Here is a 13,761-nt window from a genome sequence, read left to right on the forward strand (position 1 = left end):
AGATAGAGGTAAAGGCACATGGAAGAACATAAATTAATAAAAATATGGATTAATTTAAGTTATAAGCGCTAGTTGAAAAGAAGCTTAACCTATTGGCCGATCCTTTATAATTAATGAGAAGTATATGTGTCATGATTTGGGAACTATTAGGAGGGTCAGAAAAAAAATCTACCTACAGAAAAATACATGGGTATTCTGAACAGTAAAAATTAATTTCTTTAAGTTTATGGTTCAGACTATAAAACTTATTTATTATTTTGAACTAAAATCTACCAAGGTATCAAAACTCCATGGAAAAGAGGTAAGAAAGATTTTTAAGTGTCAGGGGTAATGGAAGACACCAGGAAAACCCGGCCCACTAAGTCAACTAAGCAGGTCTCATATAGGCTCATAGAGACTGAAGCCAAAAGCATGGAGACTGCCAGGTTCTGCAGCAGTTCCCCTGCACATTATGTTATTGTTGATTCTGTGGGTCTCCTAATAGTGTGTATGTCTCTGACTCTTGCCTGATCTTGAGAATGTTTTCTTCCTCTTTATTTGCCTTGTCCAACCTCGATATGAGGGCTTTTTACCTTGTCTTATTGTATCTTGTTTTCTCCTGTTTGATTGTTGTTTCTTGGAGGCTTGTTCTTTTCTGAAGGCAAACAGAGGGGTGGTGGATCTGGAGGAGAGGGAATGTGGAGAGAGCTGGGAGGAAGGATGGGAAACTGTAATTGGGATGTATTGTATGAGAAAAAGAAGAAACTATTTTCAATAAAAAAAAAGAACCTTGGGTTGTGGAGCATTTAATATTTTAGAAGAATAGAAAATTTTCTTATTTATGTTTATAAAGTAAAAATTAGGAAAGTCTCTCTTGAAAAAAGCAGAAAAAAAGCATTGAGCTTATCCTGGGGAGAGCACACAGAGACTAGAAAAGCATATAAAAGAAATAACCGACAAAGGCTTAGAGAAATGGCTCAGCAATTAAAAGTGCTTGCTAAAATGTCTGTTGACCTGGGTTTGTCTCTATTCCCCATGTAAAGTTAGAAGGAGGACCAACTGTGTAATGGTATGACTTGTTATCCACTGGGCTATGCCAGAAATATCACCCCTTATGCACAGTTCTCTCTTTTTCTCTCCCTCCCTACATAGTTATCCTTGCAAATAAATAAAAAGTTGAGTAGCTTACAAATCAATCACTGTGCAAACATCTAAGTCCTTACCTATAAACAGATGATAAATGTGGGACAATGGTCTGTATTCTGTCAGTTATATTTTAAATAAACACTGATTGGCCAGTAGCCAGGCAGAAAGTATAGGTGGGACAACCAGACAGAAAGTAGATGTGGATCAATGAAAACAGGAGAATTCTGAGAAGAGGAAAGCTTATTCTACAGTCCTGACTCAGCCACAGAAGAAGCAAGATGTGTCTGCCTCACTGAATAAGGTATTGAGCCACGTGGTTAACATAGACAAGAATAATGGGCTAATATACGTTATAAGAAGCCTGAGCTAATGGGCCAATTAGTTTGCATTTATTGTCGGCCTCTGTGTGATTTCTTTGGGACTTAATGACTGTGAGAACCGGCAGGACAGAAAACTCAGTCAACAAGATAACATGGCCCTTCCCTCACAGAATTAGAGGTAGCAGAGGGTACATAGGTAATCCATAAAGCATATTGGCTTGTAGCCTACACAGCCATGGTAAATGCTTTAGAAAAAGACATAGAAATAGAAGAAGGTAAGATGGAGGAAACTGTGTTTCTGAAGATCTTTCCAAAGAAGCAAATATTTAGAAACCAACAAAAACAAATGTTCAATAAGAAGAAACTAGTAATGGGATGCTGCTTTGAAGTTTAGTTCTTGTAATGCTAGTAGAAAATGTGTAAAGTTTTGCATCTAAATCAATGAATAATACAGAAAAATAAACACTAAATACAGCTGGAGAGTGAGAAAGGCTGACAGAATAGAGACCACAGCTTCCTTATGCTTGTAAAACAATAAAGTTGGGCCGCCATTTAATCTCATTGTCCGTTGTTTGCTTGGAACTGACTGGGGAAACACTTCAATCTATACCTTGCTGTACCCTCAGGCACTACACTTTATAAAGAAACCTCTGTGAGTTAGAGAAAAACACATAAACTAGGGTTTCTTTTAACACAAGTAATCTCACACTTTTGTTTTCGTAGAAACCAGACATCTTTCTAACCAAGTTGTATGAACTCACAGCCTGAGGCATCGAATTGCACTGGAGTGAAAAGGCCCTGATTCAAAAATAACTTATTTAAACATTGTGATAGAGTTTCATGGAATTTCCCTTTCAGCAAGGTCAGTAGTTTTTCTACCAGCAACACCTACTTTTTCTACTTACCCCAAAACCGCTGGAAAAAAAAAAAAGACATAGTATTGTAAATGTGAAAGCTAACATCTTTTGTTTTTCAGTTTTATGAAACTCGAATAATGCCTTGCTATCCAATCATAAGAGTGTTATTATTGAGTAAGAGACACTCCAGATACTTCTTGGCACTCACAGTAGAATTTTAGGTTAGTAAACTTAATAAATATTGACTCTTGCTAGGCGACTCTAGCACAAGACATCCAATGTCTGAGCAGAAGAACTGTTTTAAAAACATGTAGCATTTCCTGGATTGCTCTACCTTCCGGTCAAAGGTATCATAGCTGTCTGAGGTATTTATTATATGAGAAATGTAAATGATCTTCCTATACTTGGTAAGCAATTTTCTTTCTCAATTAGTGACTAAAGTACATTGACAATGTTAACTTTTACTTTCAGGAGCTAGCAGTGGTTTGCCAAGGAATGCCCCATCATGAAGTCCTTCTTCAGAAACACCAGTCTAGAAGCTGCATTTTGTTGGGGCTTTTAAAAAGAAGTTAGCATGAATTTGAAGACTGAAAAATACTTTGGAGCAACTATAAATTAAACTTGGCTTATCATTTTGTTTGGTGTTTCTGTTGTTCAGGGTCTATGGAGAGAGCCATCTGAAAAGTGGTCTCAAGACAGAAACATTAGGCTATTACTTGTCTGACTAGGGGATTTAGAACAGCTAGTTGCATGATCATGAATTCTCCTGCTGAGATATTGACTAGGAGAACATGCCTCACTTTATGGTCTCAATCCTTAATCAACAATAGAACATGAATAAAGTGTATGATTTATAACAACTAATTTTTAAAGTATAGCTTATTTTATTTCCTTTCTTTTCTGTTTATTTTTCTTTTTAGCCTCAGAGGTAGAAAGTTTCCCAGTATGATTTTTTTTATGTCTTTTTTATCATGTTTCCCCAGCCTGATCAGTTTCCCCTCCTTCCCTCTTTTCCCAGTTTTCCCCCACAACCTTCCATATATATTAACTATGCACTCCCTCTCCCTTCCCATCAGAAAAGTGCAGGACTCTTGAGTATATCAGTCAGCCATGACATACCAAGTTTCCACAAGACAAGATACCACCTCTTCTATTCATGCTGGACTAGGCAACCCAGCACAGGGAAAGGGTCCCAAGATAAGGTAACAGCATCAGAAATATCCCCCAATCTTTCTGCCTGGCCAAGTCACATAACTGCAGCCCATGTGAAAATGACCCAAATCAGTCCTATGCCAGTTCTCTGGTTGGAAGTTCAGTCTCTGTGAGTGGTTATGAGCCCAGGTGAGTTAATTCAGTGTGTTTTCCTGTGGTGTCCTGGGCTTCTCTGGTTTCAATAATCCTTCCTCTTCTTCTTCAACAGGATTTACCAAGGTCTGTAGAATGTTTGGCTCTTTGTCTCTATATCTTTTTCCATCTGTTGATGGGTTTAGTCTCTGATTACAAAGGTCTGTAGAATGTTTGGCTCTTTGTCTCTATATCTTTTTCCATCTGTTGATGGGTTTAGTCTCTGATTACAATAAGGCTGGGCAATGACCTATGAGCATTCCAGAATATCATTAGGCATCATTTCATTGACTTTTTCTTTTTTTTTGCCAGTAATGTGTGATTCTATCCTAGGTCTCCGAGCTGTCTAGCCTCTGGGTCCTGGCTTTTCACACATTGCTAGGGGTTGATCTCAGGCTTGATCAGGCATTGAATGATCACTTTCATATTTTGTACCATCTTTCACCCATTATCTCCTGTAGGCAGGGTAAATTAGTAAATTACAGGTGAGAGGTTACTTGGCTAGGTCTGGAGTGCCAATACTTCCACTGGAAGTTTTGCCTGGTTACAGAAGAAGGCCAGTTCAGGCTCTATCTCTCATTGCTAAGTCTTTGCTAGGGGTCACTCTTATAGATTTGCAGAGTTTCCATTGCACTAGGTTTCTAGCTCATCTCAGAGATGCCCTTGATTCCAGTTGTCTTTCCCAGTACTCTTTTCCTCCCTCTTCCTCACCACCTGATCCCTCCTGTTTCTCATGCTCCCACATTCAAATCTCTCCTTCCATTCACCTGTACTATCTGTTCTATTTTTCCTTCCAAGCTCAGCTATGTAGATTGGGAACCACACAGAGAGAGCATACCTGGGCCACATGGCATATTTTTTCTGGGTACCCAGAAAACTATGCCCTAACTTGGTTCCACCTCTTAAAGATAATTGGCTGACAAATATTCTCCATCAATCAAACATATCTAAAGTATAAAAACAAACACTCATAAGAGAAAACATACAAGGAAATATTTCTGGGCTTGGGTAATCTATTTAGAATAATTGTTTCTACCTTTCCATTAACCAGAAACTTTCATGATTTTGTTTGTCTTAACATTTGAAAAATATTCCATTATGTAAATGTACAAATTTTCATTATCCATTTCTCAGTTAATGGGCATATAGGCTATTACTTTTAAAATTTCTGGCTATCATGAATAGAGCAACAATGAACGTGGACGAACAAGTTTCTTCTAGTAAGATATAGAGCCTTTTGGGTTCATGCGGAAGAATGGTTTAGCTACATCTCATGGTAGGTTTATTCTAAGCCTGTTGAAGAACCTCCACACTGGTTTCTATAGTGAACAAACCAGTTTTCACTCCCAGCAGCAACGAGTATATATCTTGATTTTCCTGCATTTATGCCAGAACCTACTGTCATTGGTTTTATTAGTTTTGGCCTTTATGAGTCGGGTGGTTTTAATTAGCATTACCTCAATAACTAGCACTGTTGAACACATTTTAAAGTATTCTTCAGCCATTTTTTTCATGCTTTGAAATGTTCTATTTAATCTAAAATAAGCTTTTAAGCTTGGCTACTTGTTTCCTTGATGTGCAGTTTATTGAGTTCTTTATCCATTCTAGACAGCAATATTGTGTCAGTCAGGTATTTGATAGTTTTCCCATTCTGTAGGCTGCCTCTTTGCTGGAATGATTATGCCTTTCGCTTTAGAAAATCTTATTAATTTCACTAGGGTCAAAACTTTTATTAATAGTTGATCTTAATGTTTATGCTATGGAGGTCCTCAGAAAATCTTTTCCTATGGTAATGGGACAAATGTATTCTTCATTTTCTCGTTTACCACTTTCAGGGTACAGGGTCTTATGTTCTGATAATCAATCTGTTTCAGGTTAAATTTTGTACAGGGTGATAGATCTGGATATATTTTAATTTTTTTACATGGAGATATGCAGTTTGATCAACACTACTTAATGAAAATGCTGATTTAGCAGTGTGTATTTGCAATTTCTTCATAAATAACAAGTGTTTGTAGGAATGTGTATTAATGTCTATGTAATCAATTATAGTCCATTAATCAACACGCTTTGTTAGTGGCAGTTCCATGCTGTGTTTATTACTATAGTTCTGTAGCACAGCCTTAAATCATGAATAGTGATACCTCTGACAGCTCTTTTTATTGTTCAGTATTGTTTTAGAAATCCTAATTGTGTGTGTGTGTGTGTGTGTGTGCATGATTCCACAGAAACTTAAATATTTTTCAATTTATGCATAGAAATAGTGTTAGAATTAATGGCAATTACATTGAATCTGTAGATTGCTTTTGGTTAGATGACCATTTTATAATATTAATCCTAACAATCTATGAACATCAGAGGACTTAACATTTTTGATGTTTTTCAATTTTTTTTTGCTTAGAGTTACTCCAATATTTTAAATATATTGTTCCCCAGATTTCTTTCTCTATTTATAATTTACATAGAGGAAGGCTACTGATTTTTGTATGATTAATTTGTATCCCTCTGACTTTTAAAATGTATTCATCATTAGAAGTTTTCTATGGTGTCTTTGGGGCTTCCTACACAGAAGAAGGAAGTGACACTGTTATTCAAACAAATAAGAAACTTCCCTATGAATGCTTACCCTTCTTCCTAGCTCTTTACTGAATATTCTGTTAACTATTTCTAGCCTTCCAATGATCACAAATAATTAAATAAATAACTGGTAATAAAAGTAATATAAAAGAAAAATAGAAGAAACAGTTTGACTGGAACGAAATAGCCATAAGCCAGGAGCTAGTAATTAAACATACTTGCCTAATCAATTTTAGAAGTGACACATGTCTCAGTGTGAGCATTTGTTTGAGATTGAGAAGAAGTTCTTTGCTCACCATCCATACTTAGAAAATTTGAGTTGCATTCATGTGTCTCTGAGATTGAACCCAGGACCTCAAACGTTTTAGTAAAGCGTTTATCATTGATTACTGCCTTCATAGTGAACACCAGATATTTTTTGCTCAGCATGTAGTGTCATTTGGTGGGAAGTCATTTTTTTTTCCTTAACAAGTTCCTAAAAAGTAAAAAACTGCTGTTGGAACATAAATGAATTTGTAATGCTTTGCATATATATAGAATTGTGTGTATATATATATGTGTGTGTGTGTATACATATATATCATATGTGTGGAAAATGAAATGATCTATGTTAAATATCATAATAATAAAGTAGTTTAAATAATATAAATACTACAATTAATTTTGTAACTGGTATAAGAGAAAATGCATATACAGATATAGGAATCATACTCTAGAAGATATGCCTACATAATAATATGTTTATATTTATTATGGAGAAATACAGAAAAGAAGATGATTTTTAAGATGACTGTAAGTCATTCAAAAGAAATATAAGAAAGATGGGAGTAACACTGAGGGTAGTAAAAGATAAATAGAAATAGAAAGCAGGGGAAAGAGCTCTAGCAGCTTGGGCAGGCAGCTTCATGACAGTCCCTGTTGTTTGCAGTCCCGTGTGCAGGCAGTGGCTTTGAGTAAATGAGCAGATACATGGAGGATGAAGAGAGCCATGTTACAGAGATGGCAAGAAGACCTTCGCCACTGATACGTCTCAGCGAGTATAGCCAGGGATAGCAATGTTTCTGCGTGAGTGCATTTTATACATGTGTCCCCAATTAAGGATGGGGTACAATGGAGAAAATGATTATGGCTATGAGTCATACATTCACAAAAATGTTCATGAATCTTTAGGAGTTGCTGTGTTATAATCATATGTTATAATCATTGAAGTTGTGAAAGATAAATCTTCTTCCAAATAGCCTGAGAGCACTGTATTCTTTGATAGATTGAGATGAGATTTCTCTTCCAGTACTTTCACTCAAGGTTCTGAGTTACCCAGTCTCATAGTATATTTCCTCACTTTCAATGAATACCCTAAAAAGGCATTAATAACCTTGATATGACTTTGAGATTCTCTTATTAGGTTTTCTTACAGAAGCAACAAAATGTTTAACTTGAATGTTAATTCTTTATTTAAAACATTCAGTATGAGTTTTGGGGCAAATATGTATCTCTGGTTGTGGATCATCAGTGATATAATTTTTGCAAAGATTCAGTATACAAATACATATATAGTAATATATATATATACATATATATATATATATAATTCTAAGTGGATAAAATATTTGCTCACCATAATCATTAAATCTGAGTAAATTTATATACTTCATATTAATATATGACTGTACTAAAGACCATCTGGAAAATAGTACAAAAATGAAATGGAGTATCCATGGCCTTCTTCTGTTCAAATCCTTCACTGAATAAGAGAAAAAGGTTGCATAAATCGACCCAACTATTTGATTGAAGGGGTTTTATATAATTTTTGTTATTCTTTGTGTTTAATAACAATGCATCTCAATCTCATTCAAGTCCTATCCCTGCATATCTGTCCTCTGATGGAGGTGCGTCATTTGTCATTATCTGTTACTTTCATTGGTTAATTAATAAAGAAACTGCTTGGCTCTTTGATAATACAGAAAATTAAGTAGGCGGAATAAACAGAACAGAATGCTGGGAGAAAGAAGCAGATTCAGGCAGTCACCATGATTCTCCCACCTGACACAGCTGCAGGTTAAGATCTTCCCTGGTAAGCCACCTCGTGAGCTACACAGATTATTAGAAATGGGTTAGATCAATATGTAAGAGCTAGCCAATAAGAGGCTGGAACTAATGGGCCAACCAGTATTTAAAAGAATACAGTTTCCATGTAATTATTTCAGGGCATAAGCTAGCCATGCGGGCAGCCAGGTGCTGGGGATGCAGCCCCGCTGCTCTTATTACTACAGTCCTCTTTCCTTGAATCCTTTCCAATAAAATTTAAGAGAAAAAAGAAAATAAAAAAATGAAAAAAAATCTCATCATGGAAGCTGTAGTCTAACACAGTGAGTCAAACAGTAAAACCTTTTGTACAATATATTTATTTGGAAGTGTTTATTACAATATATTTATTTGGAAGTGTTTATTGCATTATTATGGAAGTGTTTATTGTCATTGGTCTTGTTTGAGTCCTCTGGTTTCTGCTACACTATTGATGCTGGGCTCTCACTGGAACTGCTCTTGGTTATCCTGCAGTTGCTTTGTGTTGTGCTGCTTTATGTCTGCAGAACTGGTCCCTTCACATGCTCCAGCAGATCATAGATGTGGTGGATATTGGGGTGGGCCAACCCAGAACCCTCATACTCTCCAGCATGTCCTCAGAATCAGATCTCACACATCTACATCTTCAGCATCAGCTGTATTATATTGCGCAGGCATGGCATAGAAGTTACTTCCTTGAGTTCTGCAGCAGTCGAGGGGCAGGGCTAGCTCTCCTACTCTTATGACCTCAAGGCCAACTCTTCCCTACCTGCCTCAGGTGTTGATGGGTTCTAGTGGTGAGACCATCTGTCTCCCACCCACGGAAAGAGTAATGGGGACAGCTCTTCCATCCTCATGATTCCAGGGCTGGCTCTCTTACACCTCCGCCAATGGGGTTGGGACTATTGTGTGGCCCATGAGAGGTAGAGGGCCTTTGATGGAAGATTTTTAAAGGTTTCAGGTTTGATGGTAGTACTGACATTATCCATTCTTTTCTGAGCATCAAGGAAAAACTGTTCTTATAAATGGGAAGAATCCTTATATGAATTTTTTTCCAGTATTAGGTGTGGATGCTAAGTTTCCCTTGAAAACCTTGACTTTGCCACAGTTAATTGTTGCTAGGAAACAAAAAATAAAACAAACAAACAAAACCAAGACAATAGCAAGAAAAATCTCAACATGAGTGACATTCTTTTTTTTTTTTTTGATTTGAAGAATACTTAGGAATAGATGCATTCAATAATTTTGTGAACTGGAATCACTGAGACCTACAAAAAATTGAAAAGTAAATAAGGATAAAGAAAAAGTAAAAAACTAAGTTGAAAAAAATCTAGGCACAAATATAGAATGCAAAACTAATAATATATATGGCAAGCAGAGAATGAAATAAAGGATGGCAAATAAGGTATTTGACAGTGAAAAGGGTAATTGATGCTGGCATTTGTTTCCCAATAATCAAAGCAGTAGCATCTTACAGTAATTATTTCTGAAAAATAAAGATCAGTGATATGCTTGTAATAATTATTAAATAGAAACAATTATCTTTATAGTTTCCATTTTAAAAATGACAATTTGCTTAGTTTTAAGTTAAAATTTAAGTCAAAATACAGTAGGATGTGTTGGAGGAATGATTTTTATTTTGTTTGGTACTCTCATCTAGAGTTAAATATATTTAAATACAGGTTATAGTAGTCAAAAATAGTTTTAAAATATGCTGTCCAATAAAATTATGTTGTGCAGTGGAACTTCTATATTAGTTAGCATTTTGTTTTAAATCATTGTAAAAATTTATGTTTCTTAATCTGGATATTTACCTAAGTATGATGAATGCAAGTCACTTGATTTAATAATCCCAAGAAGGGTTAGGAAAGAAATGATGGAATGTTAGAGCATGAAATTGAATAAAATTTATTTCTTTGATAGATATCAGCATTTTAAGATTTAAATAAGAAAAGAATAAGTGGAAATTGTCTAGAGGCTTTAGAATGAATGTTTGCATTTAGTATACCATTTAGTCAAGGAAATTTGGGATTGAATTACAAAGGAACATAAAATTATATAAACATGTCAACATACAATAATGCATTTCTAAGAAGTATAAAAGATAACTTGAAGAAAATATTAGAAGAATGGATGAGTGGCAGGAAGACAGCTAGAACAAAGTGCCTTATTCATTCTTTTGTCATAAGGTCATAATTGTATGAAATTATTTATTGAAGACTTGCTACACGCTTGGCCTTGCATGAAACTGTATTGTACATCAAAGTAATAAATAGGACGTGAACTTGTCTAACAAAGTTTGTTGCTGGAAAATCAATTTCAACACCAACACAAAAATAACAATGATCTTTATACAATAAAATAATTAAATGGTGAAGGGTAGGAACACTTGACCTGGATGTCAGAACTCCTTACCCCGTGCTCTATTCTGTGTTCCATCACAAGTTATGTCTCAGACTCCTTGTGAAAATTCTGAGTCCTTCCTTTATGTACCTTTTGATCTCAATGTTTAGAGTAATAATATGCTTCTCTCTTATTAATTACTTCATGCCTGGTTTTACTGAAGTACTTTACAATGTTTCAGTTAACTCTTATTAAAAGATTTAGGTGTTGTGGAATCAAAGATGAAAAACAATGAGAAATCAATAACCTTTCTATTGGATTATGTGGTAAATAGAGGCTTCAAAATAAGACTAGGTAGTTGATTTTTTTCAAGGATGACACTCTAAACTATGACTTTTTTAATGGCGATGTGACTCTGATATTATATTATATACACTCTAACAGTGTATCTGACACACAGTAGTATATGAAAGAGCACAGAAGCAGCTGGGACATGCTGATTGTTTATCACACAGGATATATCATAGCATTGTCCCAATGAGACCAGTTGGAAACTTTCATTAAATGTCTAAGAATGGAGCTCAATTTCAACATATTTCTATAGCATGGGAAAGATTTGGCTTCAGTCTCTAGTACCATACATAAAGAAGTCACATGCCTGATGATTTACTTTATCCCCTGTCTCTTCCACCTCCATTAATTCTTTCTACCATGTCTAATTATAGCATAGCATGCATGTACCATTCAGAGCATTTCAGAAAAACAGAAGAAAACATCGAGTTGACTACTCTGGAATAATTATATATAACAGTCTGCCATCCTTCAGAGTCCTTAAAGAGCTAAAAAGCTTTCTGCTATCAGTGATAAGAATTTGCGAGCAATGATAACATGCAGTTCTCAGTTGGAGTCCCTCAGAGAGCATCAGCATCTTGGCCAAACAAGGATGTAATCATAGAGTCCTTGGGCATAAGTGTTTCTTGTTCTCACCAAAGTGGGGGTGAAGTTAATGTCATATGTTTCTATAGTTCGAGGAATTTCAATACATTCAAAACATTATATGTGTGATTTTCAAATATAAGATGGCTATAATTATTTCTAAACTTCTCAACATTCTTTAAAAGATTTTTAAAACTTGCCATGGTATTACCATGAAGATACATAGTATAGCCGGGCGGTGGTGGCACAGGCCTTTAATCCCAGCACTCGGGAGGCAGAGGCAGGCGGATCTCTAGGAGTTCGAGGCCAGCCTGGTCTACAAGAGCTAGTTCAAGGATAGGCACCAAAGCTACAGAGAAACCCTGTTTCGAAAAAACAAAAAAAAAATGATACATAGTATGATAGTATAATATTTATAAAGATATAAATGATGTAAATGTAGCAGGAAAGAAAAAGGAAAAGGTTATCTGTTATTATTACAAACTATTTTAGGGGATGAGTCCAGAATATTAAGTTGAACCCAGTGGTCCCTTAATCTGAGTATGCTGCATTTAGCATTGCTAATAGAAACTCAAGAAAGGTTTCAACAACGTGGGGAAGTCCCCATAGAAAAGGTGAATTTTTAAGAATATAAATTACGTATATGTGTCTATATATCTGTTGAAATAGGAGCGGCGGGGCTGCGTCCCCAACACCCTGGCCGCTTGGCTAGCTCATGCCCGAAATAACAACACACAAACTGTATTCATTGAAACAACTGCTTGGCCCATGAACTCTAGCCCTTACAGACTAATTCTCGCACCTGGACTAGCCCATTTCTAATGATGTGTGTAAGCACCCCAAGGTGCGCTTACCGGAAAGATTCTAGCCTACGTCCATCCTGGTCAGAGTTTCATCACATGTGCCTGGGAGAGCATAGCAGGGCCTCTGCTCCAGAGAGCAGAGCTGTTGGGTCTCTCCAGGAGCAGAGCAGAGTCTGACCTCACTTCCTCTTTCTCCCAGAATTCTATTCTGTTTACTCCTCCCATCTATGTTCTAAGCTATGAGGCCAAGCAGTTGGTTTATTATAATTAACCAATGACCTTCCTCCATCATATATCTATACCTTCTGCAAAGGTGCCAGTGGAGATCAAGAGAAGGTGCTTGTTACTGCTGATCTAGAGTTACAAATGTTCATCTAGTATGGGTACTAGGAATTGAACCCCAAGTGCTCTTAGTTATATGTCATCTCTCAATCTCGCAAACTAAGATGTTTCTAAACATTTATTTTTAGTTATTCTTGGAGAATTTTATACTATATTTTTTGATCATATTCTTTCCAGCTCCCTATCACAGATCCTTCCTAACCACCAAAAGGATTTTTTTATTTTTTATTTTGAAACACACCAAAACAAATTTAAAAAGCCAGTATAAAACATGTAGCCTAATTTATGTTTGCCAACTAAACCTGAGTGTGAGACCTGTCCTTGTGGTGTTCGATGTGTGACTGCACTGAAGAAAGGGGATTTTCTTTCTCCCAGGAGCTATCATTTGCAAGTACATTCTTAGCTAGAGGAGAGAATTCATGTCCACTTCCTCTCCTTTTGTGCTAGGGTTTTGTCTGCCTTGTGCTTCTTCAGGTCTTATGATGGTGTTAGTCTCTATGAGTTAATATATGCATCTTTTCTGTTGTGTCTGGAAAATACTGTCTCATTGACATTATTCACCATCTATGACTCTAACAAGTTTTTTTTTCTCCCCATTCTATGTAGATTATTGAACTTTAAGGGGAGGCATGTGATTAAAAAATGTAGTATTCAGTCCGGTGTTTCAATGTGGGTCTCTGTCTCTGTCTCCTTTCATCGTCTGATGAAGGTTAATATTCAGGAGGATGCCTATATGTTTTTCTTTGGGTTCTTTTTCTTATTTAGCTTCTCTAAGATCACGAATTATAGTCTCAATGTCCTTTATTTATGGCTATAAACCAAATATGAGTGAGTATATCCCATGTTCCTCTTTTTGGGTCTGGCTTACCTCACTCAGGATAGTGTTTTCTATTTCCATCCATTTGCCTGCAAACTTCAAGAAGTCCTTGTTTTTTACTGCTGAGTAGTTCTCTAATATGTATATATTCCATACTTTCTTTATCCATTCTTCCATTGAAGGGCATCTAGGTTGTTTCCAGGTTCTGGCTATTACAAACAATGCTGCTATGAACA

Source organism: Alexandromys fortis, unplaced genomic scaffold, assembly GCF_014885135.2.
Source record: "Alexandromys fortis isolate MF-2015 unplaced genomic scaffold, M_Fortis_MF-2015_v1.1 scaffold_14, whole genome shotgun sequence".
Taxonomy (NCBI): Eukaryota; Metazoa; Chordata; class Mammalia; order Rodentia; family Cricetidae; genus Alexandromys; species Alexandromys fortis.